This window comes from Prorops nasuta, unplaced genomic scaffold (genome assembly GCF_024137725.1).
Source record: "Prorops nasuta isolate Cenicafe-Biocafe unplaced genomic scaffold, Cenicafe_Pnas_1.2 PNAS00021, whole genome shotgun sequence".
Classification (NCBI taxonomy): Eukaryota; Metazoa; Arthropoda; class Insecta; order Hymenoptera; family Bethylidae; genus Prorops; species Prorops nasuta.
In genome coordinates this window covers 3816675-3835223 of record NW_027116818.1, presented here as the reverse complement: position 1 = coordinate 3835223, position 18549 = coordinate 3816675, and the positions used below count along the sequence as shown (strand labels likewise).

Genomic DNA, 18549 nt, shown 5'->3' with positions numbered 1-18549 from the left:
AGGCAGGACGTACCACCCACGAATTTGCCTTCTTTCAATAAACCTATTTCATCGACTCTCGACGCGGTTGTTGTTCCTTTTACGCGAAGAGAAAATGATTTCTCCCGCAGTTGCTGATCAAAAGGCAACATAATGGTCCGCTGGGAGGGAGAGGGCGCGCCTGCAATCGTCTTTAGTTTAGCCGATCGCTTGGAAATTTTATCGAGCCACCGCGAATGCTGCTGGGAGCAGTAAACAAAGCTTTGTAAAATTGATCCTTCCTAGCTTGCTTGGCCCTCCCGCGCCACTCCTAATCGATTATCGATTTCCGCGCCCCGTTATATAATGGAATTCACCAGGCGCTCGAACATTCGCGATTCAAAGAGCGCGTAAATGTCGGATAGCTGAAATCTTAATCTCTCGTAGTGGGTCTAAGGTGAAAAAAATGAAAAAAAGAAAATCCTACCGCCCATTCCGACCGCTCGGATCGTTCGCGTAGAAAGGAGAATGAATCGAGAACCGGGCCCGAGGGAGGTCCATTTTTCCTCCTGGACTCGGATTAAAAATCTATTATTTATGCGCTCCCCATTTTCTCGCACTTTCCACCACTCAAGATAGCCGACTTGGTTCCTAAAATCATTCTCCAAATGGGCAGGAGGAGGTAGAGGGGCATACGACGATACACACCACTGTTATAGTCGAAATCGAACAGAATTCTATTTTTTTCTCTCCCTCACCAGAGTCTATAATATATTTCAACGAAATTTTTTTATACTTATCGGTATATTCATAACTGAGTAAGCGTGCTCGTTACTATAAAAATACCTGCTTTTCGCATCGAAAAAGATCTCAACTGCGAGAATCATTAAGCGACGTAACAGAAAATATATGTGTATATGTGTGTGTGTGTGTGTGTGTGCGCGCGCGCGATATACTCGAGTGATCCGTGGAAAAAGGAGCGTGAAGAAGTTTGACGAGTGCTCTGTAGTTTACGTTGGTATACACACACACATATACAAGGTTGGATTTAGGTTGGGGTGTAAATCAAGCCTCAGCAGCTGACGCTCCTCTCCTCTCCTCAACAGCATTCACTCACACTCTTCAGTCTCTCGTTTTCTCCTCGAGCATCTTATCTTGTCCACCCCGTTTCGTTCATGCTCGCTCTTTCACCTTAATTATACTTTTACGAAAGAGTCATTCGCACACAGCTCTCCCTCGACACGATTCCTATCAGATCCTCGACATTTCACGCTTTCCTCGAATGAAGAGTTAGTCATGATCGAATTAACGAGTAGAGGAGGGAGACTGAGAATTTCGGACGGTGGAAAAGTGCAAAGTCAAACATACAGTCTGGGGTAGAGGAGGAGGGGAGCATTTGAGAGAAGAAGGGTTTAAAGGGAAAGAGGTCGAAAAGGAAGAAGAGATGGACCATTTGTACATATATAGAGAGAAGCGAATAGTAGTGCGAGCAGAGGCCAGTGTTAGAAGTATAACGTCGTCCAGGGCAGTCACTCTCGACGATTCTCCGTGGTTCGAACGAACTCTGCTACGCTTCCTTCCGGCCGACAAATTGAAATCGTCAGAGCAGGAAAACTCGAGCGAAATCCAGTAGGGTCCTCAGCTGCTGTCGCGTCGGGCCGAGACTCCGCAAGAAGAATCGAGAGAACGAGCGGAGAATGCTGAAGCGTGGAGCGGACACCGAGCGAATGGGAATGGGAAAGCGTAAACCGAAACGAGATAGGCAAGAGTGATAAATTAAAGAAGAACTATCTTACCAGCAAGGTGAATAAGACCTTCGAAACACGTGCCTCTACCACTATATACCTATAAACTGCCATTAAAACTCCATTCACCATCGTCTCTCACTGTATCCCTCAATTTACCTACGAGTAAATCTTTCACTCTCCGAGCACGGATCCTCCCTCTTCTCCCCTCCCCACCCCTCACACCCCTCCGTACACATATACCCATACGGGTTTATCGAATCGCAGGTCGAGCGGGTCTGGTTTAATTTTTCCTCGGGAAATGCATCTCTTAGGACAATACAGCAGCAGCAGTAGCAGTAGCAGCAGGATGCTATCCCCAATGGAGCGCTGTAAATCTGGCCATTTCTTCCGCGAGACAGGGAGGAACGTAGCTGCTATTGACTGAGCAGGGGTTAGGAGGGGGGGGGGGGAGGGGGAATCGTGATGGGAATGAGAAACAGAGACAAGGAGAGAATAGCACGGTCCCAGCGTGGTCGTAACCAGCAATGTTGCCTTACCAGACGATATTTCACCCTGTAATTATCTTAGCGTGCAACGCGATAGTGCGAGGCGACCTCCGCTATTAATGCCCGCTGATAATGTACCAATAGTATCCTAATGTCCCTCCAGTACCGTCCTGACTAATAGACACACCCAATACACCGCGCTAAACAGACGTCCCTGCAAGATACCACCTGACTGGATTACCTCTCTCTCTCTCTCTCTCTCACTCAACTTCTCCTACTCCATCGCGTCAGAACAAACTTTCAAAATTACAACCGAATGAAGTGATTCCTATATCCAACTAATCCATTAGCTCGCCTAGTCGAACCTCACCTGCATATTACTTCATAAACCTAAAGGAACTTCCATTAGGTATTCCAGTTTTACGCTGAATAACGTGTATTGCCGTAGACATTTATTACAGTCGCGGTTAAATCAAATCTCATTGAATTTTTTTTTTCCATACCTAATAACGGTCACTGCTTTTTAGGCATTCTTGTTCGGTCATGTCGCATGAATAATGCACTGCGTAAATTGCCATGTAGCGTGCGCGTAATGTAAATTGACCGGCGCCCATTATTGCATAACGTTGATTATGACGTAACGAGCCTTAAACTATAATGTATCATTGGACGGGTCAAATAACACGCGCTGTACATTCCGAGCTAGATATAGATTGCGATTGGTCCGTTAAGAGGCTCGGTATTTACGCTACGAATCTACTGTGTGTCAAACGCGTATAAAATTTTAAAACGATACGTCTTGAAAATCTACACAGTAACCGGTTCATTCTGGACAATCCTGTAAATTGGGATAATATGAATAATAATGAGGAAAATAGCGTTTTTAAATCCAGCGCTTAATAAATAAGTTACGGAGCATTTAAAATTGCTTAATTCTTGGCAAATTTTATTGGTAGAGCAATCCGTCGATCGATTCTTTATATGAATATTTAATCTCTTTTTAATTCCCATGCAATAACTTATGATCTAATTTTAAAAATGGTAACTGGATGTTGTTTTCTTACAATTATTCATACCTGCCAAATTGATCGTAAGTTTAAGATTAGTTAACAGGTGTTACGTACTATATTTTAAGAATATCGATACAATGCATCCTAAAAAAAAAAACCGAATCACTAAAGAATCCAATAGGTGCACATATACATAGTCTAAATCATATATCAGTCGCGCGATTGCTTAAACAATAATTCCAATGTAACAGCTCTGGAGATCTCGCAAATATCTTTGAATCGATTCTGACGCGTGATCTATTTCTCGGTGAGATTCGTAAGGGTGACGAAGGTCGTATCCCAGACTTCACTATCAGTACTGCGAATATCATTCCATCTTCTCTTAATGCTTCCTTATTGACAAATATATAATGATGTTCGCAGAGTGTGCTGGCAATGAATTTTGAAATACGGCTGAAAGGTTCGAAAGTTCGCGAGACGTTTATTCCCGCTTTGGTAACACGGCATAAAAAGGACTTTCAGAGTTGTTGAAAATAAGTTCGAAAATCGAATACATCCTATAGTTTATTAAGCAAGAATTAAATATTATAATTAACTATACAGAGCATAAAAATATCAGTGTTTTGACATTTTAATATGACAATGCAGATTATTCGAGACAAATGCGATTTCTATTACCAATAATCCTAAAGCTAAATAATAGCTATCGTTCAAACCCGATAGGCGTAATTCAACTATATTAATTTAAACTATATAATGTATCATTGAACAGGTCAAATAACACGAGGTATATACAGCTAATTGTACGGATCGGAGCGTTTAGAAACTCGATAATTCTGCTACAAATCCATCGAACATGGATGAACGTCCCTAAAACATTGCAAAGTTTGATATAGACTCGAGGAAGATTTTTCACGCCATTTCTACTTAATGCGAGCTATATATATACTTGATAAATATCCAATATAATCGATCGATGATTTTAGTCGGTTAATCCGAGATTAGACACGTCCGTTTCGTGCCGTGCGGACAATGACTGTCCGAAACAAGTTTGACTTCTCCTACGAAGCATTGAAACGGCAAATAATAATAATACGCCAAGTTCTGCTCAACTTTACGAGGACAACTGGCTCCACTGGCTGACCAACGAAGCACCGTTACTACTGCGCGAGCAGCAATGGGACGGGCGTAATTTCGTCCCAGTCACAAGCAAGCTTAAACTCGTCCGCGTCGCCCGCTAAAACTCTAACTACATGAATAATTGATCGAGAAACTATAAGTCTCCCTAATCCTCCATCGTTCCACAGATGCGCGCGCGCGAGCCCGCTCTCGCGTCTCGACTGATTACCCTCGGTTAAAACGGAATTGATTTCCTGCCAGTTGCTGATTTCTTTTCGCGGATTGATTAATTGGAATTTTCGATGGTAGAAAATGCCAGCGAGCATTTAACGCTGACTGCAGGTAGAAAAAAACTCGCGGTTATATCGATAACCATCGCAAAACTTTAGCGTGGTGTCGAAACTAATCGGTGTAGTTACCGAATGAACCAAAACGCCGGGCGTCCATTGATCACATATTTGCTTTGGAATCAGAGAGAATAATCCCAAGGATTAGCCCGGCGGTTTTCACCGGCGATCGTAGCTCCATCACACGGCCTATGCCTCAGCGCGATAGGAATATATTGAACTGGGATTTAAAATCCGTTTCGGCTAAGTCTTTCAGTCTTTGAGTCTACATTTGTTGAAATTCCTCTCAAAGTCAATCCATGGCTCACACCGGTCAAATCTCACTATAGGCTTCTATACTAAATTTTATTTGTTATTTTTGTACATTTGATAAAGTAGTGTGTGTGTGTGTGTGTGTGTGAGAGAGAGAGAGAGAGAGAGAGAGAAATACCAATATTAATCAATCTGAAAAAAAAGTGAACATGTAGAGATAAAAGTCTACAATATAAGGCGAAATGTTGTTACAGAGTTTTCGGGGTTGTAATTGTGTAGGATAGATAAGTATAGAGTGTAGGAAGATTCTTATATTATACCAAGTCGTATAGTTTTAATATTTAGTATACATTCTTCTGGCGATAGTTCCTCCAAAGGTCCATTACGGATTAATTCTGCACGAAGACCACTGTCCATACCTTATACACGTATTCTTGTCTGTCACGTAGTACTAATAACTACTGCGAAATCATTAAAATTGTCGAGCATACGTTGCACGGTAAGCAATTTGCAAGATCCCTGGTGGAACGTTGGACTCGGAGAGAACGGGAAAACGTAGGTTGGAGGCAATAAAGAGACTATAGAGACGAAGTTTTCGAAACGCGAATAGATTGAAATGTATTTCTGTTTCGAGGTCGCTTTATTTTTAATCCGGTGAGTTTACACCTGAAGGAGAAAAGAGAATGCCTTTGAGAAACGAGAAAAAATTCATGGGACAAGGGTGTCGTGCTTGTAGAGTCGAAATATCAGAGCGCGATTCCCGATGTCAAAGGAAGGAAAGGTCTTACGGTTTATCTTTGGGGAATTGTCGATTCGACAGAAAAGTGAGTAGAATCAGGAAGAAGAGGAGGAAGAGGAAGAGGAAGGAAGAGAGCAGGTATAGAAATGAAAGGGGAAGAAAGAGGATTGTATAGAAGTGGATACACAGAGGAGAAGAGACTCGGTCGATACCTGTTGATACTCGGTTCAAATAAAAGTCAACTTGTACCTCGAGTGGTTTAAAAGTCACACAACTACGCGAGTGAACACACACACACACTTATACTATACAGTATATAGAGGAAATGTACAACCGCTGAGCAGAGTTAACGTGCCCTTCCGTAAAGTTATCCATCGTCGTGCTACTGCTCTGCCGTCGTGCTCTGCGAGATGGTGATGCTGGACAGAGAAGGGGTGAAGAGGTCGAAACAGTGCCAGGATGGCTCTCGAGTGCACGAACAAGTTCGTGGCAACTTTTACGGATATCAGAGGCTGAAACGTCTGCTCGCCTTCCTCTATTTTATTATTTTAACGTTTCTGTTACGAGCGCCACTGCCTGCTCCACTCTGCCAGAGCTTCTAGTGAAAGCTCCTATTCTTATTCCCTTTCTCTTCTGCTGCTGCTTCTTCTCCTTCTTCTTCTTCCTCTTACTCCTATTCTGATTCTCCCTCGTATACCTTTTATCCAGCTTGAAAAGCCTCGACTCCTACAGCTTTAAGCAACGAGAGATTTTTAATTAAAATATTGAGCAACGCCGAGAAAGAGAGAGAGAGAGAGAGAGAGAGAGAGAGAGAGAGAGACCTATTTCATTCGATCAACTTTGATTTAACGAGCAGACGACTCTGTTACTTAAATGTCGAAATTAGTAGTCTGCCGTCGTCGTTGTCCCCCGTTCGATAAAAATCGCTTGATTGAATAAGCGGAACAAAAAAAGAGACTAACGAGTCCTCGACTACTTGGACTAATATCTGGAACACTGGATCCATAATAGCTGTAAAACTCTAGCCGCACTGCTCACTTTTCTATCTTCCATGAAATTATACTAAATTAATTCCACAACTTGCCCGAACTTTCCGAGCGATTCATGCAGTTCCCTTAATTCTCCCTGTATTAAATTTCGTTCTCTTAATTTACGCGAATCGTTGTCACTGCTCGGCTGGTTAATTCGATGGACCGTCTCACTGGTATATATTATTCCTACACAAGACACCGTACGTTAGTTCTCTCTCCCTCTGTTCAGAGATCAAGAAGATCGAACGATGTTCGAATCAAGCGAAAGAAGAAAGTCGTCCAATATTTTCTCATCACATAGCAACAATCGATGGTGTGGCACATATAATACAACCCCTCTCTTTTTCTCTCGTTAAATCAACCGCCATTGATGCAGCAAGGATTAAAATACAAGCGTTCCTCGTGTCTACCCCGCACCACCTCACCCCTTTCCCTTTAGAAGTATTCATCACCTTCGATATTAAAACTGCAAAACAATCGCTAGCACGAATGGAACGCGTTCTGGCACGGTGACAATTTCTTCGAATTTTACTCTTTCTCTCTCTCTCTCTCTCTCGCTTAATTTTTTCCAAAAGTTGTCCTTGTTCCACCAAACGTTCTTATAACGTTGTATAAACTCGGGGCATTTGACACCCTGGCGTATAATTCAAGCGAGACTTTTCAATACTGCGTTGCATGATTTTGCAAAAAAGGAAAATTAGAAACCGATATAATTCAGTATCTATATAGTTTGAACGAAGAGCCTTCGGACAAACTTTGCATGCTAATAGTGACTCGAAAGTCAAGTACCTTTCTCAGAGCTACGAAACTATCTTTCTTCCGTTCTTACCTTTTCAATGGCGCTGGCTACCATTTTAACTCCTAGCTTGGAAATTCCGCCCCACTGACTGTACGTGGCCTTGCATAAGTTATCGAGCATAATGCACGCCAGTGTGTGGCATGGAAATTTTAGCGTGGCTCTCCCATCTTCGACGATTGAACTCCGATAGAAATAAGTTTCCGCGCATTTAGACGCTTCCCCCCGAAGGATGCTTCGCAATAACTAGTATTACCACGAGTGTGGATCTTCAAACTTGTCCCCCCCCCCCACCCTTCCCCCCGCCCTCCTACACTACTCTGATACTATTTTCTCCCGGATGACAATTTTTATCGCATATTCGTGCAGTGCGTTAGAAAACAATTCACCCTGTGTGTATGTATACCATATATACAATTCTCGCGGTAATAATAAAAAGCGCACCTCTATATATATACAAGAGATATTATAATAAAAAACAAATATACGTGTCATTCTCCTATGCTCTCTTTCCCTCCTACCTCATTCTTCTAGTTGCAGACAGATCGTTTTTTATAGTCTTTTTAGATGACACTACGTTTTGGAGGAAGCTTTTGGGAAAAAAACCTTTCAGCTGAGAGAGCCCACTATAACAATAAAACGCAAATGCTATACGCGTATATGGGCGTTACGGATAAAATCGACAAGCCATTGTGATTGGTCGCTTACAGCTCTGCAAATATGTCAAGCTTGTATTAACGTGTTACGTATAAAACTATTTGGAGAAAAAAATCTGAATTTTTGTTGTTCCTTCTGTACGCGTGGCATCTGTCGAAAAAAATCTGACGGTGAAATATCGTATGTAAAATGTGATTTGTGCTCTGTGCGTTGGAAGATGTATAGAGGAAAGTATTATATATAGAAAAAGGTAGAGTGAGAGGGGGGCTGGGGTAAGAGTGGACGATTTTTTTCTTTCTTTTTTTTTTATCAATGCGTATAGCTTTCTTTAAGCTCAACGAAAGGGATTCGATTGCACGATAATGGCGACAGTGGCGTAGGAGCGTGGAAGTTGAGGCCACGTTGACTATTGAAGCGCTCTGTGGCATCCTCATTAAAAATAATCAATATCGCTATATATTAACAAATACCTCGCGATGCTTCTGCACGCTATTCAGCAACACAGTCTTTTGCCTCGTGGGAGCAGATATTTCGTCGGCTCCTCTCCAACGAGAAAATCGATAGAATCTCGGAGCTAAATTGAAAAGTCAATAGGGCATATTTGCTAAGAAATATCTTGTCGGTGCGCGGACGAGAAACAAGAGAGAGTTTGGCCAGCACGCAGAGTCTTGCAAAGTGCGAAATTAGCACGTAAAAACAATATTAGCAATTGCGCGGCCCTTTCCAAATCCAAGAGAAGCGGGAGGAAGAGCGAAGAATCCGATTTCCTGCGAGTGAGAAAACTGGCATCCGTGGCAATCTCTTGGTAAAATAAACTCTCGAGAGCGAGCCGTGAAAAGCGGAAAAAGGAAATTCTAGTCGACGCCCTTTTAGCCACACCGAAGCGTCCTAGCACGCTATTCACGCCTTCGATTTTCAAATCTATTAAAAATACGTAGGTACTTTTTATCCATTAAGAATCTTTCGTCGAGAGGAATCATCGCCTTATGCTATATTTTCTTCGAGCCAGCGTGTACCGTGGTATATATACATATAGGACCGCGCCAATAGCGTGTGAAAAATCGATGATTCGTGGCGATGAATCGATTGCTTGCGGCTTGATCGCGGGCGGTCGAAAAGTTGCAAGGGGTAGAGGGGGCGAGGGGACGGACCAAGTAGATGCTGCAGTTATAAGTGAGTTGTAAGCAGAAATGGTGGTGGTGACAGTGAGGTACTACCATCGATAGTCGCGGTGGAGGATGAAAATGGTTCGGTTTGGTGGTACAGTGGGTGGTAGAGGAGAAGTGAAGGGAGGGGGGGGGGGGGAGGTGAAAGTCGAGGGTAGAATCGCTGGGCTGGCGGCAAGCCATAAACCTTCCCCTCGCGTAATCTGGATAGCTTTATAGATTTCTAATAAAATAACGCATTAAATCAGGCGAGGCCGGACTGATTGGTTTGCCGAGTGAAATCGGGTCCGCGTTCGTGAATCCTGCCATACCCACTGCGATCGAACAGACATTTATTATACTCTCCCTGAAATCTCTCTGCAAGAAATTACCCCCTTGAAATGGACTGGTTAAAAAATACCATCGGATCAAGGACAAAAAACACTTGGCATCATTGACGCGTGCATCTAGCAACAGAGATTATGCGGGTCGTTATATATATATATACATGTATTGTGTACCGGGTGTACCATTAATTCCCTTCGATCGTTTACCCTATAGTGCTTCTGCACTCTTCTCAAAGCGTAACGCGATACTCGCCTGAGATTTGTCACGCGACCAAATAATCCTCGCAAGTTTGACGGTTTTCTCGGAAAAAATTCACAGCTACAAATATTACATACAACTATAGTTTGCTAAACGCCGTGCCGAGTGTTGAACAACATTTAAATGCAATTACACAATTACGAGAGGTTTTTAATTGTTCTTATTTACAATAAAACAAGCAAAATTACGATTACATGGAATTTCTCTGTAATTGTGCATTTAAATTACATAAAATTTACATGTGATATTGTAATTTTGTTTTTACATTTTCAAATTTTACAGTAATTGAAAAGTCGTGATAATTTTAATTGCGAGTACATTTTCCCCAACACTGAGTTCGCGCCGTGGATATAATTGGAGAGAGAGGCGATTTTGCATTTTTCGCCAGGATATTTCCGAATGTTTTGGATAGCTGCTAAAAAATCCAGGGATCGAGCGTAAGTGGCATACAAATGCGAACGATGGCTCGTAAGTTGGAGCGTGCAGGAGTATCGACCAATAGGAGAGGGGAATAAGCCAAAGGTCGAAATGGAAGTGGGGGTGGGGCGGCAGAGGACAGGGGAATAAATTCTTGTATCAAGATTCGAATAAATGCATTCAAAGCCGCGACCTGCAAAGTTGTATACCCCGAGGAATACGCGCCGATAATACCGGCAACCGCTCTTTTGCCTCCTCGACTCTGTATCATCCTGTCGCTGTTATTCCCCCGCCAGCGAACCTCCAATCTCCTATGTCAGATTTTCAAAAACTATTTCAATTATTCGCTCGAATCGCGACGAACGCCGCACCGAATCAGCCTGCGCGCTGCACGCGCCCTCGGAATGATAAAACCACCAGGAATTTTCTCACTCTCGAATGCTCCGTTCTTATATACGGTCGATCTAGCGCTCTTTCGATAGATGTAGCTCTCGCTAATCCTCTTAACGAAGCCATATCGAAAGATGGCCACCGGCCTCTCTCTCTCTCTCTTCTCGTCGTTATTCTTCTTCGCTTTATCCGCTTTTACGTTCTTTTATTCTCTTCGTGCAACGGCCAACCGGCTGATCGACAAAACATTTATAGTTGTACGGTAGGTGGGAGAGGGGATGAGGAAGGGTAAGATTAAAAAGGGGAACTTATTAGGAGGTAGGTATATCATATATAAAATAGACATTCGCCTCGTTCCGCGAAATAAAATATCCTGCGAAGCAATGATCGTATTTGAGAGTGCCTTGCCGTGCCGAGCGTACGCTTCTACTACTAGTAAAACGCGGGGCAAGGGGAAAAAAAGATATTGCGAATGTTACAACGCGTACGTCACCTACCGATAGCGCCTGTGTTCGTAAAACGTGGCATTCCCATTACTGATTCATGCCCGGTGCCTACACCAATGCCCAAGCTCTTATACTGCTATAGTATATACGTCTCTGATGACTCTGAATTTTTTTCCATTGCCGAGGATATAAAATACACCATCTTTTCCAAATCGATCCGTGTTTCTCTCACATACGCGCACAAACACTCGTGCACGCTGACTTTAATTATTATAGACTTAAAAGTTTACTGGCTGAATCGAAAGAAATTGCAAAAGCAGACCGAAAGAATCGATATCCACTCGTGTATATAGGGGAGAGGCGGGCAAAATGGTGTACTTAATGTTTAAAATAAAATTTTTAAAAAACCTGAAACTTTGTAATTTGGAAAATAAGGGAATATCATTGTTACATTATTAACTGTTTATTAATAACATTGGAACATATAAAAAAATAAATATATTCTTATATATTGCGGAAAAAATCAAAGAATGCAATTTATCCCGTTATGCCCGTCGCTTAGAGCAAATCGGGGTAGTATGATTAAATCATGAAAATCTCATGAGCAATGTTTACATATTAGCTTTATTTCATCATCTTCATCATCTACACCTGCACATGAATTGTGAGCCCATTTGTGACAACTAGAACAACTTATCCATCCCTCTGTGGACTTTGAATAAAGGTGTTTGCAATACAAGCATTCAGCGTCACTGACTTCATCTTCTGAATTTGAATTTTCTTTTTTAGTTTTTCTCACTTTAGATTTCTTAATTGTGCGCGTTTGTTTTTGACCATCTACTATCTTTAGTTTCCTTAATTTCACCTTGGTAAAGTTTCTTTTTTCTTCAGCTGCTAGTACCCCATTTTGCCCTATTAGCCGATTTTTGGATTATGACTTATTTCTTTTATTAGATGTAATTTTTTTTTAACATATGGCAAAAGTAGTATTTAGTAATTATCTACCTTTAGTTTGTAATAATATTTTTCAATGATAAATTGGTTTATTAGTACTTACGTTGAATTTAATATACGCGGTGATATTAGAACTGTGAGTACCGTAAACAGACGTGTGCCAAGGACAGCGATTGTCTTATAACTGTCGATTTCGGCCTTATTGCATAGGTTTCATATACGCGTGTATACTATAATTTCGTAAATATTATGTACATAAAGCTACTTGCGTAGAAATAAAGTAGGGTACCCCGTTTTGTCCGTCTTTCTCCTACATAATTATTTTTTATCGAGTATTATATAGTATAGTACCCCTTTATCAAAAGTTTTCTAGTCTTCCTGTATATTGCAGTACAGAAGGAGAAAACATATTATTTAGTGGAACTCTAAAGTCCGTCAATCAGAATATCGTCCTTTGTTTCTTTAGTTGGAATATAATGGCTTGTTGCAGGTCGAAAGCAATCGAGATAATATATCCACGATTGGATTGTTGGGGGGGATGTAATCAGCGATGCGTTATCAGTGAACGCGTTAGCCTATAACGACGAGGCTTTTGTGCGAGATCGTATAAGAGAGGCTTGGTGCAATAAATATGTTATTAAAATTACCATAGTGCAGGGGGTAGGGGTGGGGTTGTATGGGGTTGCGGTAAAACGGCGCATTTTGCAGTTAATTTTCCGGTTATCTTGGTAATAATCTCGCTTACGCCGCGCTGGACCAGTTAACCCTTTGGTTATATATATATATATATATATATATATATATATATATAGGGGTTGAGGAGAAAGGTGAGAGGGTGAAAGAGGTGGTGAAGAATGGAGAAGAGAAGGTGCAGACGGCTCATAGAAAATGAGCTGGGTGCTGTTGCTGGCTGTAGTTTCTGATGCTGTTCTGCCACTGGCCCCCACCGCATATCGCATCATACGACGAGGTGCATTAATAAGCGGTTTACCCTCCGGAAATATACCAACTGCCTGCAGCTGGCTTCGAATAACCGATATGCTTATACGAAATTCTCCTCCTATGCGACGGACGCCAATGTTACTCGCTTGTTGTTTCGCCAAAAATCGATACGTTTTATCACCCCTCTTCAGGGTTTTGTTCAGACTACATTAGAGGATTCTAATCATCGATGTTCAGTAGTATAACTGTCGGCACAAATTTCGCTCGTACCACTTATTTCTTATTACTCCACATTTCTCCCTCATTTCTATAATTCTCCTTATGGAATTTCTTTCCATGCTGTGGAACTACACTGATTTGTTTTCTTTGTTTTTAACATTTATCAGGAATTGATATAGAGAGTAGAATCAATCGCACTCGTTTTATATCAATTTAACAAATGTACAATTATCGCTATACTGTCAATGACGCTGCATGTATGTATACTCTCGCGACACACACGACGTCATTCGAGATGGTGCATTAATAAGCGGTTTGCATCGCAAAAATATATATAGCGATGTAGATGCAGGTGCACGAGACAGCCGGCGAGAGTTTCCACGCTGACGCGAGACGAAGGTTGGATGGCAAGGAGTGAATTTGGAATTTCTAGAAACAGCACGCGTGTCGCCCTAGCTATCGCGCAAAATCTACCACCACCACCCTTGCTCCTCGTATAATTCTTCCAGTCACTCGTGCGACCATCCTTCATTCCCCCGAATTCCATCTCTCGCGCCGAGTCATGACTGATTATTTCATCCGTTGCGATTAATTCCATCTCGCGTGGTTTATAATATATTAAAGCTTCGATCGCGAAGATACGTTACAGCTCTATGCGCTTGATAGCTCTGTTATTCTCCGGAGTGTCTCGAAATAATTATAGAGAGTCCCATGATGCTTAAAACAGAGCACCTATGGCAAAATTGTAAAAAGAAAATAATAAATATAATATCAGTATATCTGTATTAGATATTAGGGTAGATTAGAGTTAGTTAGATTCGTCAACACGAGACGCGAGTATATAGGAAGAGAATATTTGTCGAAAGTAGAATTCTCGATGCAGATTCGGACGACAGAGTTTTGAGACATGTATACGAGATCGCGAGACGCGGCAAGTGGTGAGAGAGCGCAGACACGCAGAGTTCACAAGTTATTAGAGATTAGATTGATGAACCCCGGCGTGTCCAAACATTCATTTCTCCGGTGCTGTACGAGAACGCTATTTTACCATCCTTTATCCTGCTTGGCTATCCTTGGCGCGATAAGACGCGAGATTTAACGCTACAAAGATTTTCGCGCTGACGCGCAGCTTTTTTCGTCGGCGGCGAAAATTAATGAGTTTGGGCTCGGAGCATAGAACGAATCCGGTGACACGAAGATACTCGCGGATAACGGAGCGAGATCGGGCGCCGATAGGGAACAAAAGGAGCCTGGAAAAAGACTGATGGATGTGAGACACTCGATGCCAAAGTTTGCAGCTTTCTAGGAAGAAGCGCTGACAGAGTTTTCCTACGCGAGAGACACGAACGACGTCGCGAGATTTGGCCAATTTCAGCCCCGAAACGCGCTTCGAATCAACCAATCCCCGTTCTTCTTTCTCTCTCTCTCTCTCTCTCTCTCTCTCTATCGATCCTTCCAATTTTTCTCTCCCATAACCTAAAACCTTAAATTGAACGCGTCAAAATTGCTGAAAGCTCTCGAGCAGGCAGCTTTTGCGTTCACCAGTAAGGGATTACGTTGCGTCGAGTCAGGCTAAATAAATTCAAGCGTGCAGCAAATTCCAACATACATACATATATATATATATATATATATATAGCCTTGTGTGATAAATACACCTACTATAACTATATGATGTAAGAGGAGGAGGCGAGTAGTTGCACTACTGGTACGAACAAGTGGAGGAGCCAAAGTGGGCGTGTCAGGAATACATATACAGGTTGAGGCAGAAAATTCCACTGTAATCAGGTGTGCAGGACAGACAAATATATATCGAGAATGGAACAAATGAAACAACGGAGGGAGGTTTCGCAAAAGTTCCTTTGGCAATTTGGCTGACGCGTTTCCTGTGCATCGTGTCCATCCGGTTACAGCGATAAATCTGCCTCAGCCTGTATCCTATCGTGATTCCTCGTGGTGTGTCCACGGGAGGAGAGAGACGGGGGGTGGCGGAGGGAGGGGTAGAGCTTGACTGAATTAAATCCTCAGATTTATCGCGTCAATAACCGCGTGTATTAATTTACGATTTCACAGGGACACGCGCGTAAATTCGTGGGACACCGTCGATTGTTCGGCTCCGCCTTCGGAGAGGGTGGATGTGTGTGTGTGTGTGTGTTGCATATAGGGGCATATTGGTCTCGTTGCGCGCTGGATGTAGAAAAGTTTTGCCCAGGATTGCTGCAGGAGGAGGTAGATAGAGGGGGGGGGGATGGATATGGGGAAGCGTCGCGATGAAAACAGTACATAACGGTGGCCTATCTATCAAACCAGTAAACTCACTCCAAGTGTATACGTGTGTAGCGCTGTGTGCACTTTGTCGTAGGACATATGCTCGCAGCGTGTTTCGCATCTAACTTCCATCGACGCCATTACTCAAGATTACGAGACTCCTCCTCGAGACTCCCGTCACTCGTCGACAAACCAATAAGCTCACTCCGGACCTATCCTACGTCATATCCGTCCACGCTGCATCAATCGCGATAATCGATCGATCGATGAAATTTTCAGCGGCAAATGTTTTTGCGAGCTCCCCCCCCCACATCTCCCTAAAAGAAGCGGACGAAGAAGAGTTACGGTTACGGCCAATTAGAAGACGTGTGTATACAGCGGAAAGTTTGGACGACACTCGTGGCCTCGCTAACCTAAGCCGAGGCAAACTTGTATCGACCATTATTCAACATTACACGCTCATAAGTTGCCGGCATTCGGGCTGGCGTCATCAACAATGCGAGGGCTGTGAAAAAGATTCGCACACTATGGTGCGTCCGCTGTTTTGATTGATCGCCTTAATTACCGGCCGGACGAAGCAGGTGGAGAGCTGCTCGTGTCCAAAGTGCCTCGGAAAGAATCAACGGAGGAGATAAAAGTCGAGCGGCTCTACGAGACAACCTTACAAATTTTAGTCTTACGTTCTCTACCCCTCCTCTCTCCATACATCCAACTGTCGATTAGTTGTTTTGCTTTTGGAAAATATCTTAAGAAACTAAAAATAGACTCATGCACGCACATGCTTATATTCGTGCATGCATGGATCAAAGACACACATGGGCGCACAAGGACTTTGAAATATATGAAAATATTAAAAGCTATATATATATATATATAACGTGCCCTCTCTCTATCTTTGGTTTTTGGAGACAGCATTATACTCCGGCATGAAACGTCAAATTGAGAATGACGATTGAGCATTCGTGGAGCTTGCATGAAAAGCAAGCGAGTCGAGTGTGGTGGGCGCTATGCAAAGCGAGAGAGTGGGAGGAAGATGAATTGACGGATCTTTGGCCTGGATTCCTGATGAATCCACGAGTGTGGTATATACTATATATTTACCGGAGGCTTCATAGAAATCGCGTGCAGGGTAAAAAGTTCAAACGGGAAAACGCGAGTATCGCGGGCGCGGGCGCGCTCGCTCGTTCGCTCGCGTCTGAATGCTCCGCTGTGCGAGGGGAACAGATGAAGCGTAGCTACACGTTCTTTGCAAGGTTAGCCGCACCAGTTCCACCCTTTATTTCTTTTCTCTCTCAGCCGCTCTTTTTGCCGTTTTCCTTTCAAATTTTCTCAAGCTTCAGCGGCGTGCTTTCGTTCGTCTTCCCTTGCACCCATTCCCCTCGTCTTAACCAACTTGGTTCGAGTCCAGTAGTAATCTATATATATATATATATATATATATAGCGCGGCACACACCTGCACTCTCCTCTCTTCCCCGTCGTTTCTTTTTACAAATAATATTTACCGAGCTTTTTAAGTCTAACGCGTTAAATTGCGGTGCCAGGTAGGATTACGCGGCAGACGAACGCCGCTTCCGAGCAGGAAAGAGACCTTTTCATTTCGAGGAAGTCAAGCGGCGATAAAAAAGGAAGATGAAAAAGCTACCCAACTTTAATCACTTCAGCTCTCTTTTACAAGAAACGCTTCTGATCTTGCACGCTCCTTATGGAAGCGATTCTTTCAGCTTCTCTCTATGCTGATCTTTGTCCTTAGATTTTCTTGCTTTCCTCATAATAATCTCAAATTTTTACCCTACCGAAAGTGCGCCCCGTGTTGCTCTACCCCTTTTTGCATTTGAGCGCAGAGAAATACTAAAATTAGTTTCTTGTTATATATATATATGTACTCGGGGCCATTTGAAATGCTCTTGTACAAATACACTATATACATATATATAAACGTGTATAGGTAATAGTCTTTTATTTCCATGGGGAAATAAAAGGAGCGTTCTTCGGACAAACTCGTATTATCGAGCAAAGTTTTGCATCTGTACGGCACTTGGAGAAAATAGTAAGAGGGGGGAGGGCGTTAAGAAAACACACAGCAAAGATAAGACTATACTTTCAATGGGACGTACGGTTTCGATGTGTTTGACAAACGATTAGGACGTTGGTAGGAAAAGTATGGGCCGCGAGAAAGGAGCCACAGGATGAGGAGAGAGGGAGAAAAAGTTTCCTCGAAGCAGATTGCAGATATGCCGCACGAAGGAGGCAAACTTTGAAGAATTCCGATTCGTGGTCGCGAAAAATTCAAAGCGCGGAGAAACGCGAATGCTGGCTCGGAATTTTATTCGTGGCGCATGCCAGCAGAGAGAGAGAGAGAGAGAGAGAGACGGCTCCGCTAGCGACGCCGGCGACGCCGGGCGCCTGCCCTGGCACCGGACGAAAGAATATTTTATTCAGCCTCGTGCGGAGAAACGACCGGTGGTCCTCCACCAACTGGAGGAGGACCATAGCCCAATTCCGACGACGAGCACCCCTGGAATCTTAATTATGACGAAGAATTCGAGGACGCCCTGGGCGAACGTCGCAACTCCCCCTCCCCCCTCCTCACCCACTCACCATTCTTCAGTTTATGCCCCTGCACTTTTCAACGGGATATGAACACTAGAAAATTTACTGTCAAGCGAGACAAATGGATTTTTCCATTAGGGCTTTCTCGGTCGTTAAGAAAAACTTTTCCGAATAATAACAGTTTTAAGGGAGCACCGTAAAAAAAATACTGTCGCTTCGATAATCCACGAATCACGTCAGCCCTGAGAAGCGTTTATAGGTTTTTCGCCGAAACTAGTAAAACCGTTGGAAAAACTTGGAGGGAGGCTAAAATATTGCTGCTGGAATCTCGAGCGAAGGATCCAGTTGCAAAATCATCCAGAAAAGCAACAAGAGAGACTGCCTCGCAGTTCAAGGACGTTGCTTTCTTCTTAAAGACGAAAGCATGAAACGGAACGAGAGATCCTTATTCGAGCACACTCGCTCCTC

At 43.0% G+C, this 18549-nt stretch overlaps 1 protein-coding gene across 9 annotated transcripts in view; it reads left to right on the top strand.

Moving 5' to 3' along the window:
• The window catches only part of LOC136780933 (nucleolysin TIAR), a 439848-nt gene that overhangs the window by 380970 nt on the left and 40329 nt on the right, over positions 1 to 18549 (top strand). The window lies entirely within an intron of this gene.